Raw genomic sequence first — 15,235 nt, forward strand, 5'->3', positions numbered from 1 at the left:
CTGTGTCCACAAGCCTTAAAATTTCTGTTTTCTAATAGATGTGTATTGAGGTCCCAAATAAACGCCTCCAGCTTTGGCAAGTTTCTACAACGTTGCTTTCCATAAACAAGTCTTCAATCACTTGAATTATTTAGTCTGTCAGTCCATTACCCTGCGAGGATTCTCTAAAGCTTTCAAGAGCTGAAATCCCATATGTAATCCCAAACGATGAGGAGACACTTTCAGTCATATATTTATATATAGGGCTTGTGTCTCCAAACTGGTCATTAGTTGGTGTTTAAACTTGTCTTTTATTGATGAAACATTTGTTCAAAACCATAGAACAAACGTTGTCCGGAACAGCGGGGCAGGCTCGTGCCTGTCGCCAGCTTTAGAGAGGACTTTCTCACCCCTCTGTTCTCCTCCATGTCGTATCTGCCAGAGGGTTAGGCCTCCTGTCCCGGACAAGGTATCTTACTTGGGCCAGAAGTACCAGTTATTTTCCAGTTTTTGGATGTCTGGCATCTTTTCCTGAGCTCAAAAAATCTCTTCTAAAATGAAGCCATCTCTGCTTAAGTCCCTAAACGCTGGCTGGATGCATCCAGCCGTTGACAAGGTGGGGGTCACTGTTCACTGAATGGTTTGAAATCCCTTGGGGTGAGCTGCACTAATTAACAGGTGCATCAATTCTGTCATGATATTTCTTCACTCCCAATGTTCATGATACGAATAAAACAAGAGTTTTCAGACTATATATCTCTCTCTAAATTGTGTAAAAATCACATGTATAATACATTATAATCTCTTGGTGGGGGTTGGATAGATGCAACATATGTTCCTACTTGTTCAGACTGGTCGATGCTACATTCGGATGGATAAATTCTCTTCCGCTTTAGTGGAACAAGATTTTAAGTATATGTATTTCACTGAAACTTTCTTGCCTTAATGCATCATCAGTCAGCTATTGCAACTCCAGCCGAAAAAAGAAGGACTGGTCGGTTTGCCCAAAAAAAAAAAAATATCTGTGTAATGTTTTAATAAGTTTTTTCATGTAATTTGTCAGCAATGTATTAAAGGTAATTACTGCCTCTTCTGCAGGGTTCCACGGCACTGATGTTATACCTTGGAACAAAGTTGGTATCGTGATAGAAGGGGAAATACAATTTCTAGTGAACAGTTTTCCTTGGCAAAATTTTAAACTCTTTGCATCCTTGATTGTAGTTAGCAATACCCCCCACTACGTGGGCTCTCTGAGCTCTGAGGCACTTGGAGAGAAAATGCAGCGCTCACTTAACGTTCTGAGCAAGGAGAAACACTGCTGGGGGCGAGGGGCAGAGGAGGGGCCGGGGAAGGGGCTTCTCCTCAAACAGGTACACCCCCCACGCTCTTCCACCAAACCCGCTGCAGAGCAGCGCGTAACGGACGGCATCGCGGGATGCGTTTCGTGGAATGCCTTTGCGGTGCGTTGGTGGGGCATGTCAGGGCTATTCATGCGTGTGTTATTTTTAAAAATACTGTTTGCAGGCCAAAAAGTTCCAGTTTCACTGAAAGTAGGATTTCTTATGCAAGCACTTCCTTTTCAAAATTATTTCAGTTTTAGTTACCATCCACTTGTGTCTGCTGCTCCTGATGCAAACCTGCCCATCCAGGTCTCATCAAGACGTGAAGATAAAAATGCTCTGAAATGGAGTCTATTCAGGTGAGAGAGAATTTTCTGTGAGTCTCCTCACCCTAAAAACGTTTTATTGAACTGGGGATAGGAGGTTGCTGGGGAAAAGGAAAAAAAGTTGAGATGAGAACTGTCACAGAAAATAGGAAGCCTGGAGGCAGGAAGGGTTCAATTCTTCCTCTTCGATTTCGGGCAAGCTCGCGCTGCTCAAGAATTGTGTCCGATGTTCACTCTTCCATGAAGTAACTGGGAGGACAGGATTATCCTGGTTAGGGACAGGACTTCTGAAGTCAGAACAACTGCACTTGCATGCATTGACGGTTTTTCCTTCAGCTCTGCTGCTCTTCGGTTGCCTCATTGCAGCAGCAGCCGCTACTGTTCCCCTGGTGAGCACCCACCAGTGTGACTTTGCTGGCTGCAAACAATCCCATGGGATTTCCGTGTAGCCTCCTGTCTCTGTATGGCAGGAGTACAAGGCTACAAATTTAGGGACTCCTTGCAGCCTAAGTACAAAGGGAATATTGCAAAGAAGGATAAAAGTGGACTGGATTTAAAAACTGGCACTAGGCAAAGGTAGAGCATCACTCACACCACCCTGCACCCCCAGATCCCTGAGCAAACCTGAGAGACCCTTCTTCCGCACGGGAACAAGGCACTCTATGAGAACGAAGGTTCTGGCTTTTCAACTGACTTCTTGGGTTTATAATAGTGTGGTATCGAGCCAGTCATGTAGTTCCTCATCAGTGATAAACTATGCAACCGTACTGTTTCATTGACGTATTTGGAAAACAATCTTGTCATCTTTGTGCATCACCTCAGCCTGGTGGTTTTGGTTAGATTTGGTCCAAACAAGAAATAAAGTTATTGATAGAGGTTGCCATCAGATTTATAAAGGAGAAGTCATGTAGAACTTGGCAGCTGAATAACATACAAAACTCTGTAGTAATAAGCCACTTCATACCCTTATCTCTGCGACTAAGAGTGCCACAACCAAAAACACTGACTCGTTGCAAATGATTTATATATAATAATAATAATATATATAAAAAATAATTTTATTCTTTGAGTTTCTAGGGTGCTTATTATATATACATCTGCTTGAAAATGTATTCTAGAGCAGCCCTCATTTTTTGGAAGGAATAGAGATTTGATTAAACTTTTCTATCTAATATCGTATTAATTGTAGGCAGCATTTCTTGGACTAGATCTGTTTAACTTCAAGATGCCTTTTGGTATCAACGAGTAAAGAAAAACTCATGCGCATACGTTATTAGGGATGGTGGGGAAGGGAGGAATAGGAAGGAAGGGATTAAGGTTGCTACAATACATAACTAAAATGGCAGACTGATTGTGGGAGAGTTTCATCATCTCAATGTTTACATATTTTGGATTCTCAAGAAAAAAATGCATATGATAGTGGATGTGAGAGGGAAAGGAGATACTAAAAAAACCCCAACCCAAAAGCCAGGATGTAGAACAAAATAATGCTTGGAAAAAACCCTCAGTATCTGTATTATTCAAGGAATAATGTAGATGCAGCTAAAAAGCTGTTATAATGGGGAAGGGGGGGCAGGAACAGAAAATTAGACTGACATCTTCATGAACTTTTAAATGAAAACTATGGTTCTGCATTGTCCTACTTAGATGATTTAGTAGCTGCTCTATAGTGGTGTTGATGGAAGTGCGAGGGTTAATGACACCAAATCTCTGATAGAAGTACGCCCGATACAAGTCTCTGTAATTTGTTGTAGGTGGTGCATACAAGACAAGTGTTTTTAGCTATTTATAACCTGAGCTCCCATTGACTTCAAAGCAAGGTCAGGCACTTTGCCTTTCTGAAAATCAAACTAAAAAACATTAACATTTACAAATTTCACTTAATAAAAACCATGGTACACTAAGGACAAACTAATTAGGACAAATGAAGTCTGATTTCGGCATTGCTGATGAGAACATGCAGCACGGCTCTTCCATTGTGTGCTGTGCTTCAGAGAAATTACCAAAGCGAGCAACCCAGGCTGTTAACAACGGGACAGAAACAAGAGGTAGCAGTAATTAGGAGCTGATAATTAGCGTTCCCTTTCTCCCTTCCAGGGCCATGCTCCTAGGACGGGAAGGAACACGTGGATGTGGTTTAGCTGTGCCAGGAGAGGCTGTGGGAGCCGGCGGGGCTGCTGGCCCGTCCCAGTTCCCAGGGGAGGTCTGGGGGTGCAGGAGGCGCAGGGTCCCGCTGGCGCGGGTCACAGGACCCCCCCGGCTGGCAGAGCTGCGGCTCTTCCCCGGGCAAAGCCAGGCGGTCCCAGGCTTTGTGCACCAGTGTTGCTTGACAAATCCATTCCGGCTGAAGCCAGCAGTGCCGAGGACCTCGTACAATTCAGGGACAACCTGATGTACCCATCCCTGCACCGCCAAAGCCCGTTTGCTCTCTGTGTTCCTCCGTCTCTGGTTGAGACTTTGGCTTTTAGTGCTGCTGCAGATGTGTCACCTACTCTAACGTTGTCCTGGGAATTGTATAAGGGGTGCAGGCGGCGCCGCCTGCTTCCAGGGCACCCAGCACGCGGATGAGCTGAGCTTCGCTGCTCCAGAAGAGAAAGTCTGGTAAAAGCACTCGCTGGACGCGAACGTCAGTGGGCGATCGGACAGGTTTCCATAGACAGGGAACTCGTACACTGGCAGTATCGGGTTCACGCTGAAATATGTTGCTGAAATTATTGTCGCCGTTACACCTGGTCACGCTCAGTATATGTGTTTTTGCAGGTTTCATCAGTCCTCTCCAGCATTCGGGTACCAACGGTAATGTTCTCATCATCAGGGAAGAGAGGAGTTTGGCTCTCTCTCCTGCTTGAGAGTAAGTAAGTTTACACACTAGGTTTTCCAAAGGCTATGAGATGTAGAGAAAGGATACACAGTAAATCACCAGGCTCTGCTCCATTATTGCACTGGAAGGGAGAAAGTATGGAACATTCTTCCTGCTGGACCCCTTTAACGCTTGTAATGAAAATGGAAAATTTTAGAACAAAAGCCTTTCCCTTTTATTTATGTAGTGAGATAAAAAGTACATTTGGGGATGCTATTAAAATAAACAGCTAACCATTTTTTTATCAGAAATGTTTATTTAAAAACAGAATGGACATTTTTTTAAGAACTATTTTTTGCAAGTGTGCTGCAAACTTCTTTCTATAAACTTTGATTCTTGTTCTTGACAAGTACAGGAGATACTGTTTTCTTCATCACTTCTGTAAAATGTGAGCAAATGTGTTCTATAGTTGGTTTTTTTAAACTAAAGAATAACCTTAACTACTTTATTTACATAATTCATAATTCTATGTCTTCCTTCAAACAAAAAAGCAGAAGTAATAATTACATGCCATGAACCAGAGATGAGTCTGAATGAGGTATATTTACACTTTCTACACTTGAGCAGATCATCCTGAGTGCCATCACGCGGCACGTACAGGACAACCAGGGGATCAGACCCAGCCAGCACGGGTTCATGGAAGGCAGGTCCTGCTTGACCAACCTGATCTCCTTCTATGAGCAGGTGACCCGCCAGTGGATGAGGGAAAGGCAGTGGATGTGGTCTACCTGGACTTCAGTGAAGCCTTTGACACTGTCTCCCACGGCATTCTCCTAGAGAAGCTGGTGGCTCACAGCTCAGACAGGTTCACTCTTCGCTGGGTAAAAAACTGGCTGGACGGCCGGGCCCAGAGAGTTGTGGTGAAGGGAGTTAAATCCAGTTGGTGGCCGGTCACGAGCGGTGTTCCCCAGGGCTCAGTGCTGGGGCCGGTCCTGTTCAATCCCTTTATCAACGATCTGGACGAGGGGATCGAGTGCTCCCTCAGTCAGTTTGCAGGTGACACCAAGTTGGGCGGGAGTGTTGATCTGCTGGAGGGTGGGAAGGCTCTGCAGAGGGACCTGGACAGGCTGGATCGATGGGCTGAGGCCAATGTATGAGGTTCAACAAGGCCAAGTGCTGGGTCCTGCACTTCGGCCACAACAACCCCAGGCAACGCTGCAGGCTTGGGGAAGAGTGGCTGGAAAGTGCCCGGAGGAAAAGGACCTGGGGGTGCTGGTCGACAGCGGCTGAACATGAGCCGGCAGCATGCCCAGGTGGCCAAGAAGGCCAACGGCATCCTGGCCTGTATCAGCAATAGTGTGGCCAGCAGGAGCAGGGAGGTGATCGTGCCCCTGTACTGGGCACTGGTGAGGCCACACCTCGAATCCTGTGTTCAGTTTTGGGCCCCTCACTACAAGAAGGACATGGAGGTGCTGGAGCGTGTCCAGAGGAGGGCAACGAAGCTGGTGAAGGGCCTGGAGCACAAGTCTGATGGGGAGTGGCTGAGGGAACTGGGGGTGTTCAGCCTGGAGAAGAGGAGGCTGAGGGGAGACCTCATCACACTCTACAACTACCTGAAAGGAGGTTGTAGCCAGGTGGGGGTTGGTCTCTTCTCCCAAGTAACAAGCGAGAAGTGATAGGATGAGAGGAAACGGCCTCAAGTTGCGCCAAGGGAGGTTTAGATTGGACATTAGGAAATATTTCTTCACCAAAAGGGTTGTCCAGCGTTGGAGCAGGCTGCCCAGGGAAGTGGTTGAGTCACCATCCCTGGAGGTATTTAAAAGACGTGTAGATGCAGTGCTTAAGGACATGGTTTAGTGGTGGCCTTGGCAGTGCTAGGTTAATGGTTGGGCTCGATGATCTTAGAGGTCTTTTCCAACCTAAACGATTGTATGATTCTAGTAGCACTGAGCAAATAAAGTAAATTATTTGTAAGACTTCAATAGGAAAGAAAGAAAACATGGTTTTGCCAAGAAGTGTTACGTTTATTTAATTTTGTCAGAAAGATGAGCAGTAGCTAGATGTTGGTGAGGATTTTGACATTCTCTCATAGCATTCCCACAAGCAAGCTAGGATCTACGTGAAAGTAATATATGGCTTAACAGGTATTTGGCAAACTGTAGTCAGCAAGCGGTTACTAACTCTATGCTTTCAGAGGGGAAGGACTTGCAAATTTTTCCTCTATTATTTTATTGCTTTGACACCCAAACCTGCATTTTATTTTTTTATTAGATCTTGGCATGTACTTTCTAATCACTCTCCATATATATAATATGCTGGTATATAATATGCAGGTATATCATATGCTGCCATGTTATATTTCAGTATGATATTACATATACCTATAGTGTTTGCTATGAGATAGTCAACATGTTGGACTTAATTGTAATAAGATGTTGTAATTCCTATCGCGTTTAACTGATGATGGGGGACATTGGAAGTCCGGAATACCTTCCCTGGATATATTTGGATGACACTTTTCTACAACCTTTTTCTTTAGAGCAGCTTTTTTTGGTCTTATTTAATGGCTACTTAATCCTAGACTACTTGGATTTCATCTTTGCTGTATTTGTTATCTTGGTATAGGTTAATTCATTTTCTTTCTAAAAGCATTTAGTCAAATGATTTTTGCTTGTGAAAGAGTAATGCAGAAACACAGATGGAGTAATATTAATTTGAGCACATTAGTTCAGACAAACACATAATAAAATTCATGGAACAAACCCACAACACTGAAACAAACAAAAAACTATGCTGGGTCTGCTTGACTGGATTGTGAGTTGGATCTTTCCGGGCTGGCAGCCCTTGTCCTTCGGGTCAGCACACTGAGCAGAGAACAGTGCTCTCAGAGGAGAGGAAGGGAAGAGAAGACCACACGTCTCTCAGCCTGGGGGGACAAGGGGCTTTTGTCCCTATACCCCAGGTAATTTCCCTTTGGTCTATGTCTGAGCGCACACGTAGCCGGTAAGGAAGGCAGTCCTACTTCTACTGCATGTAGGTTGTGTTGTTCTCTTCCTTTCTCGCTCCCTGGAAGGCACCTCCCTTGGATGCACCTTTCGTACGAGCGTGCAGCGAGCCCTCAGCCGCGCCAGCGGGCAGCTGGTCCAGGCTCTTCCCCGGGAGCCGGAATAGCATTTGCTGTTGCAGAGGGAATCAAGCCCAGCTTGCTCACTTCCCAGGTGCAGGCTTCCATCGCTGATTTTATTTCTACGCAGCTGGGCACTCCTCCTCTGGGATATTTTTAAAAAATTCAGTTAGATCTACTTAGTTTTTCAAAAGCAGGTTATGAAGGAGGATCCAAGGCTCTGGATCCCAAGTCAGAAGGGATGCCTCCCTGTGGTGCCTAAGCTCAGAGGGATGGAGCGGGAGCATCAGCATGTCCATGCTTAGTGTTTACTATCGGCAAGTTTTCATTCAGGTTATTTGGCTCTCTGTTCCACAGCATCAGACTCTTAACTGAATCGAGTCCTAAATTAATTTTCTAATGTTAGCAGCAAAGCATTGGAATGCATTGAATTCCCAAATCCCAGGACCTTGCTGAAACTCCTTAACTATAACTGTCTCAGAAAAGGCATTCGGAACAGCACGAGCTCAAACGGTGCGTGGAAGCAGGCTAGTGAGCGAGTCAGAGGGGAGGCTCTGCTGTGATCCTACAGCGGAGAAACACCTGGGGGTAGGAGCTAGTAAAGACCTTGTGAATATGGCCAATGTTGTAACCCTGAATAAACGCTTAAGGAAAATTACACGAATAAAATCAACAGACAGTGATGATATCTTTTTTTTTTCTTTTTCCCCTCCAGGCATTTTAATACAATTATGGAACCTCTGCCAGCGCATTCGGAAATACCAGGTAGAACAAGGTAGGCTGCAAAAGGCTGATTTGACAAATGTCACTAACTTCAGTATTCAAAAAAACTGGAAATTACTGCTAGGAAATGACTGTCTAGGGAAGTCTAAAAGGCTTAATAGAGGTGTCATAATATAGGAAAGTATTACACGGCAGTAATAAAAATCTAGAGATGCATCTAACAATGTGTGGGAAACGGGGCTCTTGCTAGTATTTTTACTTTAAAACAAATACAGAGAAATGGAGCATGTGCAACACCTTCCTAAAGACAATTTAGACTACATAGTCTGCTCCTCTAACACTTTTGGAATAGGCTTGATTATATCTTGATTCAGATTTAGTTGATTTTTATGACGATACCCGTAAGTACTACTGAGGCTTCTGGGTTATAGTGGCACGATGGTTTTAAAAAATGTCATGGTGGTTTGTAGTGTACAAGAGAGCTTTTGGAATGCTTGTGTTATCCAGGCTGTGAGGAGATGGTGGGGTTTTTGAGGGTCTCGATGGGGAATAGATCGTAACAAGATACTGAAGAAACGCTGAAAACTGTTCGGAATTTTGCTGTATGTGGAAAATTTGGCATAGCCTGATGAAACAACCACGGGAAAGATGCCAAAAGCCACTAGTAGGTATTGGGGGGGGGGAACTGAGGAGGAGAAGTCATATTTTGGGCTAGTTTTACGTGTATCTGCAGTTAAAACTTCCCGAGGGACGTCATGATGAACCTAAACCCCGGTAAGCTGAGCTCCGAGATGGTGTCTAGCTCGGAGCCGCCCCAGCCCCACCTGCCCCGGCTGCCGGCGCCGGGACCCGCGGGCGGGAGGCGGCGGAAGGCGCGCGGGGCTCCCGGCGCGGCGCGAGGGGCTCCGCTACCTCCGCCGCCCCCTCGCCCCTCCCTGAGGCCTCGGGGGGCAAAACCCGGCGCCGCCCCTCCCTCCCCCGCCGCCGCGCCGGGCTCGGGGCAGCCCCGGGGCTCGCCCCGACACCGCCCGCCTCTCCCCGCGCACCCCGGTCCCGAGGCCGCCGCCGGGGGCCGGCAGAGCCCTGGCCGGCAGCCCCCGGCCCGCGGAGGGTAGGGCAGGGGCGGAGCGGCCGCGCTGGAGCCGCGGGCCGGGGCGCTGCGGGGGTCCCGGGCGGGGCGGCCCCGGCGCCGTCCCCCGCCCCGTCCCCCGGGCCGCCGGCAGCGCAGCCCCGCGGGCCCTGCCCGGGCGGGGAAGGTGAGTGCGGGCGGGCGGAGCCGGGCGGGGCCCCTCCCCGCACCGCTATAGCTGCCGGCGGCGGCGCGGCGCGGGCAGCTGCGGGCGGCGGCGGGGGAGCGCGGCGGCGGGGACCCGGCGGGGCCGGCGCCCGGCAGCAGCAGGATCCGTCCCCGGCCCCGCCGCCGGTGCGCGGCCATGTGGCGGGCGCCCAGCCCCGCGCTGCGGGTGGCCCTGCCGCTGCTGGGCGCCGCCGTCTCGCTGTGCGCAGGTAGGGCGGGCGGCGGGAGCGGCCCCGGCAGCGGGAGCGCGCCGCCGGGCTCCGGGTGCGCGATCGCCGCGGGGCGGGGGTGGGGGCGCCGCGCCGGGCACCGCGACCCCCCCTGTGCCCGGGACCCCGCGGCCGGGACCCGCCGTGCGCCCGGCGCTCCGACAGCTGTGCCCCCGCCCGGCCGGGGTCAGCGTTGTTCCTCGGGAGGTTAAGGAGCTTAATGCATTTAATTATGATCAACATGTATACACAAGAAATAGGTCAGCTGGGATTTACGGGGAATAACCTGCCCGAAGCTGGTTCCAGCCCACGCCGTTTGGGTACTGCGCGCTCTCAAGTTCTTCATCCGTTGGGTTTGAACAAGTGTATCTGGCACATCCTGCCCCACGGATGGCTTAGCCCGCACCCAAAGCCTGCTCGGCGTTCCCTCGGTGCCCGGAGGCAGCTTCTCGGACTGAGCGCTGTGAGTCATGGCGGGAAGCCCCTGCGTCTGCCCGCGCTGGGTGTCGTGCGGAGCTGCCCCGGGCAGCGCACCCCATCCTGTCCCATCACACCGCGGATGGGACGAAGCTCAGAAGCCACTGGAGAGCTTTGGGCAGGGATGCCAAACACACGGTGTCTAGGTTCTTCTGATACAGGTTCTTCTCTTGCACAGCAGGTGGTAGGAAATACTCATTCTCCTCAGTCTTTCCTTTAAAAACTAAACCTATGCTCTCAAATAATGCTCTGTAAACCAGCAGTTATCTTTAAGGTAAAGTCAGGTCGTGTAGAATAGAACATGTAAAATTTTTTCTATTAGGTTTGCTCCAATTTACTTTTCTCTCAATGTTTTCACCACAGGAGTTTCTTGGTGTGGTGCTCATTACACTCCTGTGGAGAGAGGTGGTCACAGCCCCAATCTGAAAGGAAGGACTGTGCCCACTCCCACACCAAAGTCTCAAAATCCCTTCTTTTGGGAAAGGAGGAGTAACAAAGCTCAGCTGTTGATGTTTGAAGTAGCTCTGTATAGCATTATATATCTAGTAAATCTTTGTTACCTTTAAGGGGCGTAAAACCTGATCTATCCGAGCTCTTCTCTTTGTTTGTCTAGTTTTTTATTATTTAAGTTTGGAAGTGAACCACAGAAATAGACAACCCCGTGCTGCTCTTTTTTTTCCCTGGTATGCTTGAATTGAATTGAAGCGTAGCCAACGCTGTGGCCATTACCACTTCCCTCTGGAGACCAATACACTAACAAATCTCATTGGCTTTGATTGTCACTTATATAAAACAGTCACTTATATAAAACAGTCTTGCATTGCATTGTTCTCTTAAGTTGCAATAGTATTGTCCTCTGTTTTTCCTACCCTGTTAGTTATCTTTTCAGAGTCTGGATCCGGGTATGGTATGCGGGTGTGGTATGGTATGTGGTCCAGGATAGGCAGACATCCTCTTCACCCTTGCAGCTCTTTAGAGAGGGAGTTACACGTACCTAGAAAGGGTCTTCAGGTCTCGAGCAGCGGTTGCTGTTGCGTGTCAAGTGTTTAGCTGTGCATCTGCTCATACTCCACCGCGCCTGTCTGATCAAGGTACACGACTAAGCGTGCTCTGGTAAACGTTTTCTCTCTCGTGCAAGTTTGAAGATGCTGTGCTGGGCAGTGGAGTTCTCCTGAGGAACTTCCATTGTGCCCCAGTATTCAGGAATATTTCTAGGATTAAGAGGAAAAGTATCTTGCTACTGACGTGGTGAATGGCCCTACTGCTTCCTATCTGCTTACCTCCTGTGGGCTTCCCAAAATTGCTTCCCCCCCGGCTGCTACTACTTCTGTTCTACATCGCCTCCATCTTGTATCAAATGCTTTGCGTACTCTTCTAAACTCTTCACAGCATTATTTCGGGGGACGTAGAGAGTACTTAGCCTGATGTAGGATTTCTAAATAAACAGGAGTTGAGGGTGTGGATTGCGGTAGGGAAACGTGTTACTGTACATGGTGGTGCCATGTGAGCCTCTTGTAGTGCTCAGCACTGAATTGTCTTGTTTTGTATTTCTTAAGAGAGCCTTTAGACAAATTCTAAGCTTGTGAGAGTTTCTTTCCCACTTAAATGCATTTTAATCCTGCAGAAAGCAAGCCTCCAAAACCGTAAGCTATCCCTGATGCATGGCAAAGATGCCTGTATGTACAGTAAAACAGGTAGGTGTGAAATGGATCTTTACCGTAACTGTGGGAGTGCCATTAGTCTGTGTAGCTGAAAGCAGAGTGGAGAGCACGTGCACGAGCAACTACTGCTTACAGCCAGCTATAATACAAACTTACTGTTTAAAAACGAGAAGCAAAATAGATTGCTATTGAAAACCGCTACATAAGGATAAATGCATGAAAATAGCATAACATTGAACTCTTGCTACATGAGTAGTACTGTATTCAAACAACTTTGCTGTCTTGTCTTTTCCATACTGTAAAATATCCTTGTATTGAGTTATAACAGTCACTGAAAACGCCCTGTGAATCTTAAGTCTGAATTTTTAGCACACTCCGTTTATTCCAGTGTCCCCTATAGAATGTGAACTTGGAATATAAGTCCCAGGTACATAACACACACGGCGATGGCTGTTGCCTGCACACAAAGCTGTGAACCAGCCACTGCACATCCGTCGAAGTGTGTGTCACTGACAGGTCCAGAGAGCCGCATTCTGCAAAAAGCATCTTTGTTCCAGCTTAATAATTTGCTTTGCTTAGTCCTTATTAACTGGTAATATTGAAAAGCCTATATATTGTCACGCACCAAAACCAGTATGTCCTTGGAAAGAAGTACTGCAATAGCAAAGCAGTTGTTTAAATTGTAAAAACAATTTAATTCACTGCTATGTAACAAATTATCAGTATGATGCTATCTTCTCATTTCTACGGGTCACTGAAGCTCCGTTTTCCTAGCTTTTAGTAAAAAGCTTTCATAACAAAAAAACTTTAATGAAACAACGTGGATGAGAACTATAAGCACTTAATGGCCTGACTCCGTGAGCTACCAGGGTGTCTGCCAATAATTCTCACAGATAAAAGACTGTATGTGGGGTGAGTGGCTGTAATTTAATTCTGCTTTTTTGGACTAGGCTCTAGATCCTTACCAGTTGCTTGCAGATGATTATTCTGGGCTTTAATCTGGCCAGGGTATTTTGTCAGTTTTGAAGAGCACTGCTGGAACGAGAGCGGTGCAGTTGTCCTGCACGCGTGCTGTGATGCAGCGCAGCCGTCCCTCTCTCGGGACGGGAGTGAGCTATCGGACGTGCCTGTCGATTCAGCCGGATTTGGGTTGGAGTGTCTGCCGAAGTCTGTCTTGAGTTCTGGGTTACGGCATTGAGATGTCAGAGCTTTCAGCAAAAATCCCCGGGAAAAAGGGATCCCAGACATCGTGCTGAAGCCCCTCAGAGCTGTAGAGCATTACCACATTTTTCTCCCTATCAGGTGCTGGGAGGGAGAGGCTCAGGGCTTTTTTCCATGCTTATTTTTGTAGGCTAGTAATTCAGCTTCTGCTTGGCTGTGAAGGTTCTGATAACCTGGTAATTAACATGCGACATGGAAGTGTTGAGCAGTGAGCAGATGATAGGGAAGAGATACTTAGCTAATAACTCCATCCCAGTTCAAAATTGCAATTTCCTCTCTTTACCTCAAGTACTGTCGGGCTCTGAATTATCCTGGATTGTCTCTAGCTATCGTGCAGAGAACAAAGTCCTAATTGCAGCCCAAGTTGGATGCCTAAATTTAGATGTTGTGAATACCTATTGAGGGGGGGATACCCCCACCAACTTTGCGCACGTGTAGATGAATCCGGGCATGTGCAAGTCGCTCTGATGAGGCTGGCAGGTTTTGTCGCTTTAGCACACGTTCTGTCCTGTCGTGGGCGCTTTCAGTGACGCTGTAATCCCGGCATCCCCCAAGATGCGAGAATTCTTCCATTGCCTTAGTGCTGGAGCGGTGGATGTAACCCTGGCTGTGCTGCTGCCTGTGCCAGCCTTCGTTCAGAGGCGGCTACATTTCACTGCTGGGGTAGCCTCAGGAATGCTTTTTTCCAGAATAAATGGTCTTTGCAAGTTAAATTTTTTTTACAGAAGAGAATAGTTCCGTTGGACGGGACCTACAATGATCACCTAGTCCAACTGCCAGTGTGCGGTTGGCATTTTGTCTTTCTGTTCTTGGCCCATCTTAAGTTTGGTGCTGGCAAGAATAAATAAAGTACATTAAAAAGTCAATGTTTTCTTGATTCCATGTTTACTAGGAAGCTGATTCTAGGTAATCAGAGCAGTGTTTGCAGAACTCGCGTCCCCCTCACTTCTCCAGCAGTTCATGTTTTCAGTCTGACATATGATGGGGCAAAACCAGCGATGGTTAAGTAAAAGGGGACATTTGGTTGTCAAGTGTTTTTTTGAAATGCTTTGCTCTTTTTAATACAGTAATTCTAAACCATTCAAATTTTCATCTTCAAAGTCAAATTTCATCCCTCAGAAGTACCTACTTCTTGTGAAAAAGGCTATGTTTAACTGGAGGGGAACTGCGTGGCAATAGAAGAGACAGTCAGTGTGATTTCCTGGATGTAAAATACCTTGTCAAACTGTTTGCAGGTGTTGACTATATTCAGCTTTCAGTGCTAGGGATTCTTTTTTATGCAAGCCATTTCAGACTTGGAGTCAGTAAATGCTGTCAGCACCGTCTTACCGCAGCCGCCTCCCCGTGGAATTTGTACCCTCATCCCTACACTGGATCCTCTGTCGGCGCCTTATGGACCGAGACCAGCCGATTCTTCCTCAGCTTTGTTTGTGTTTCACAAAATTCTCGCACACATAGTGTTTTGCCGCATAGCTTACCTTTCATAAAGCATAACTTTTCAAAGGATGACTTGCCTATTTGAAGCTAATGAGAAATTAGCAAATGTCCTTTGACAGCTTATTCCAACAAAAATCATTTCACCGGCTTTTGTTGCCCTTTCCTTGCTCAGTTAAGTTAAATGTCTGGCCTCAGTTTGTCTACTGTTTTTTTGTCATGGTTGCTGAGCTTTCTAGAACAGGGATTTTGAGTGCCGAGTATCCTGCCTCCAAAATTAAGATACTTGTCATACATGTTAATAAAATCACTTCCATAGGTATTTTTAAGAAATTAAAGATTGGAACTTTTTAATGTCTCTCACTCTAAGACATTTTCTTCAGTTCTGGAAAAATTACTTTTCCTCTCTTCTCTACAGCTTTCTAGTTTTTTGCCTGGTTTGGTATCAGTCCTTTTTGCAGTATGTCTATATAGCGAGCTTTTAATCTACTATTACTCCTACTATTTTTTTTCCAGAGCCCTCTCCAGAGAGGGAACTTCTCCGTAGTTTTCATAGTAGTCCAAAAATAATTTTTTTTAAGACCTGTCATTGCTCAAGATTCTGGTTTCCTCTTCTCAAGAAAAGTGTTACAAGAGAATAAGTT

The 15,235-nt window shown here is 46.8% G+C and overlaps 1 long non-coding RNA gene across 1 annotated transcript; it reads left to right on the top strand.

Annotated features, from left to right (window-relative positions):
* Positions 1-1,628: 1,628 nt before the first annotated feature.
* Positions 1,629-8,345, top strand: LOC142083871 (uncharacterized). The gene is made up of 3 exons (XR_012674180.1): positions 1,629-1,678; positions 4,406-4,496; positions 8,285-8,345. It is a non-coding gene; the product is annotated as an uncharacterized LOC142083871 (long non-coding RNA).
* Positions 8,346-15,235: the final 6,890 nt, after the last annotated feature.

This window comes from Calonectris borealis, chromosome 6 (assembly GCF_964195595.1).
Source record: "Calonectris borealis chromosome 6, bCalBor7.hap1.2, whole genome shotgun sequence".
NCBI lineage: Eukaryota > Metazoa > Chordata > Aves > Procellariiformes > Procellariidae > Calonectris > Calonectris borealis.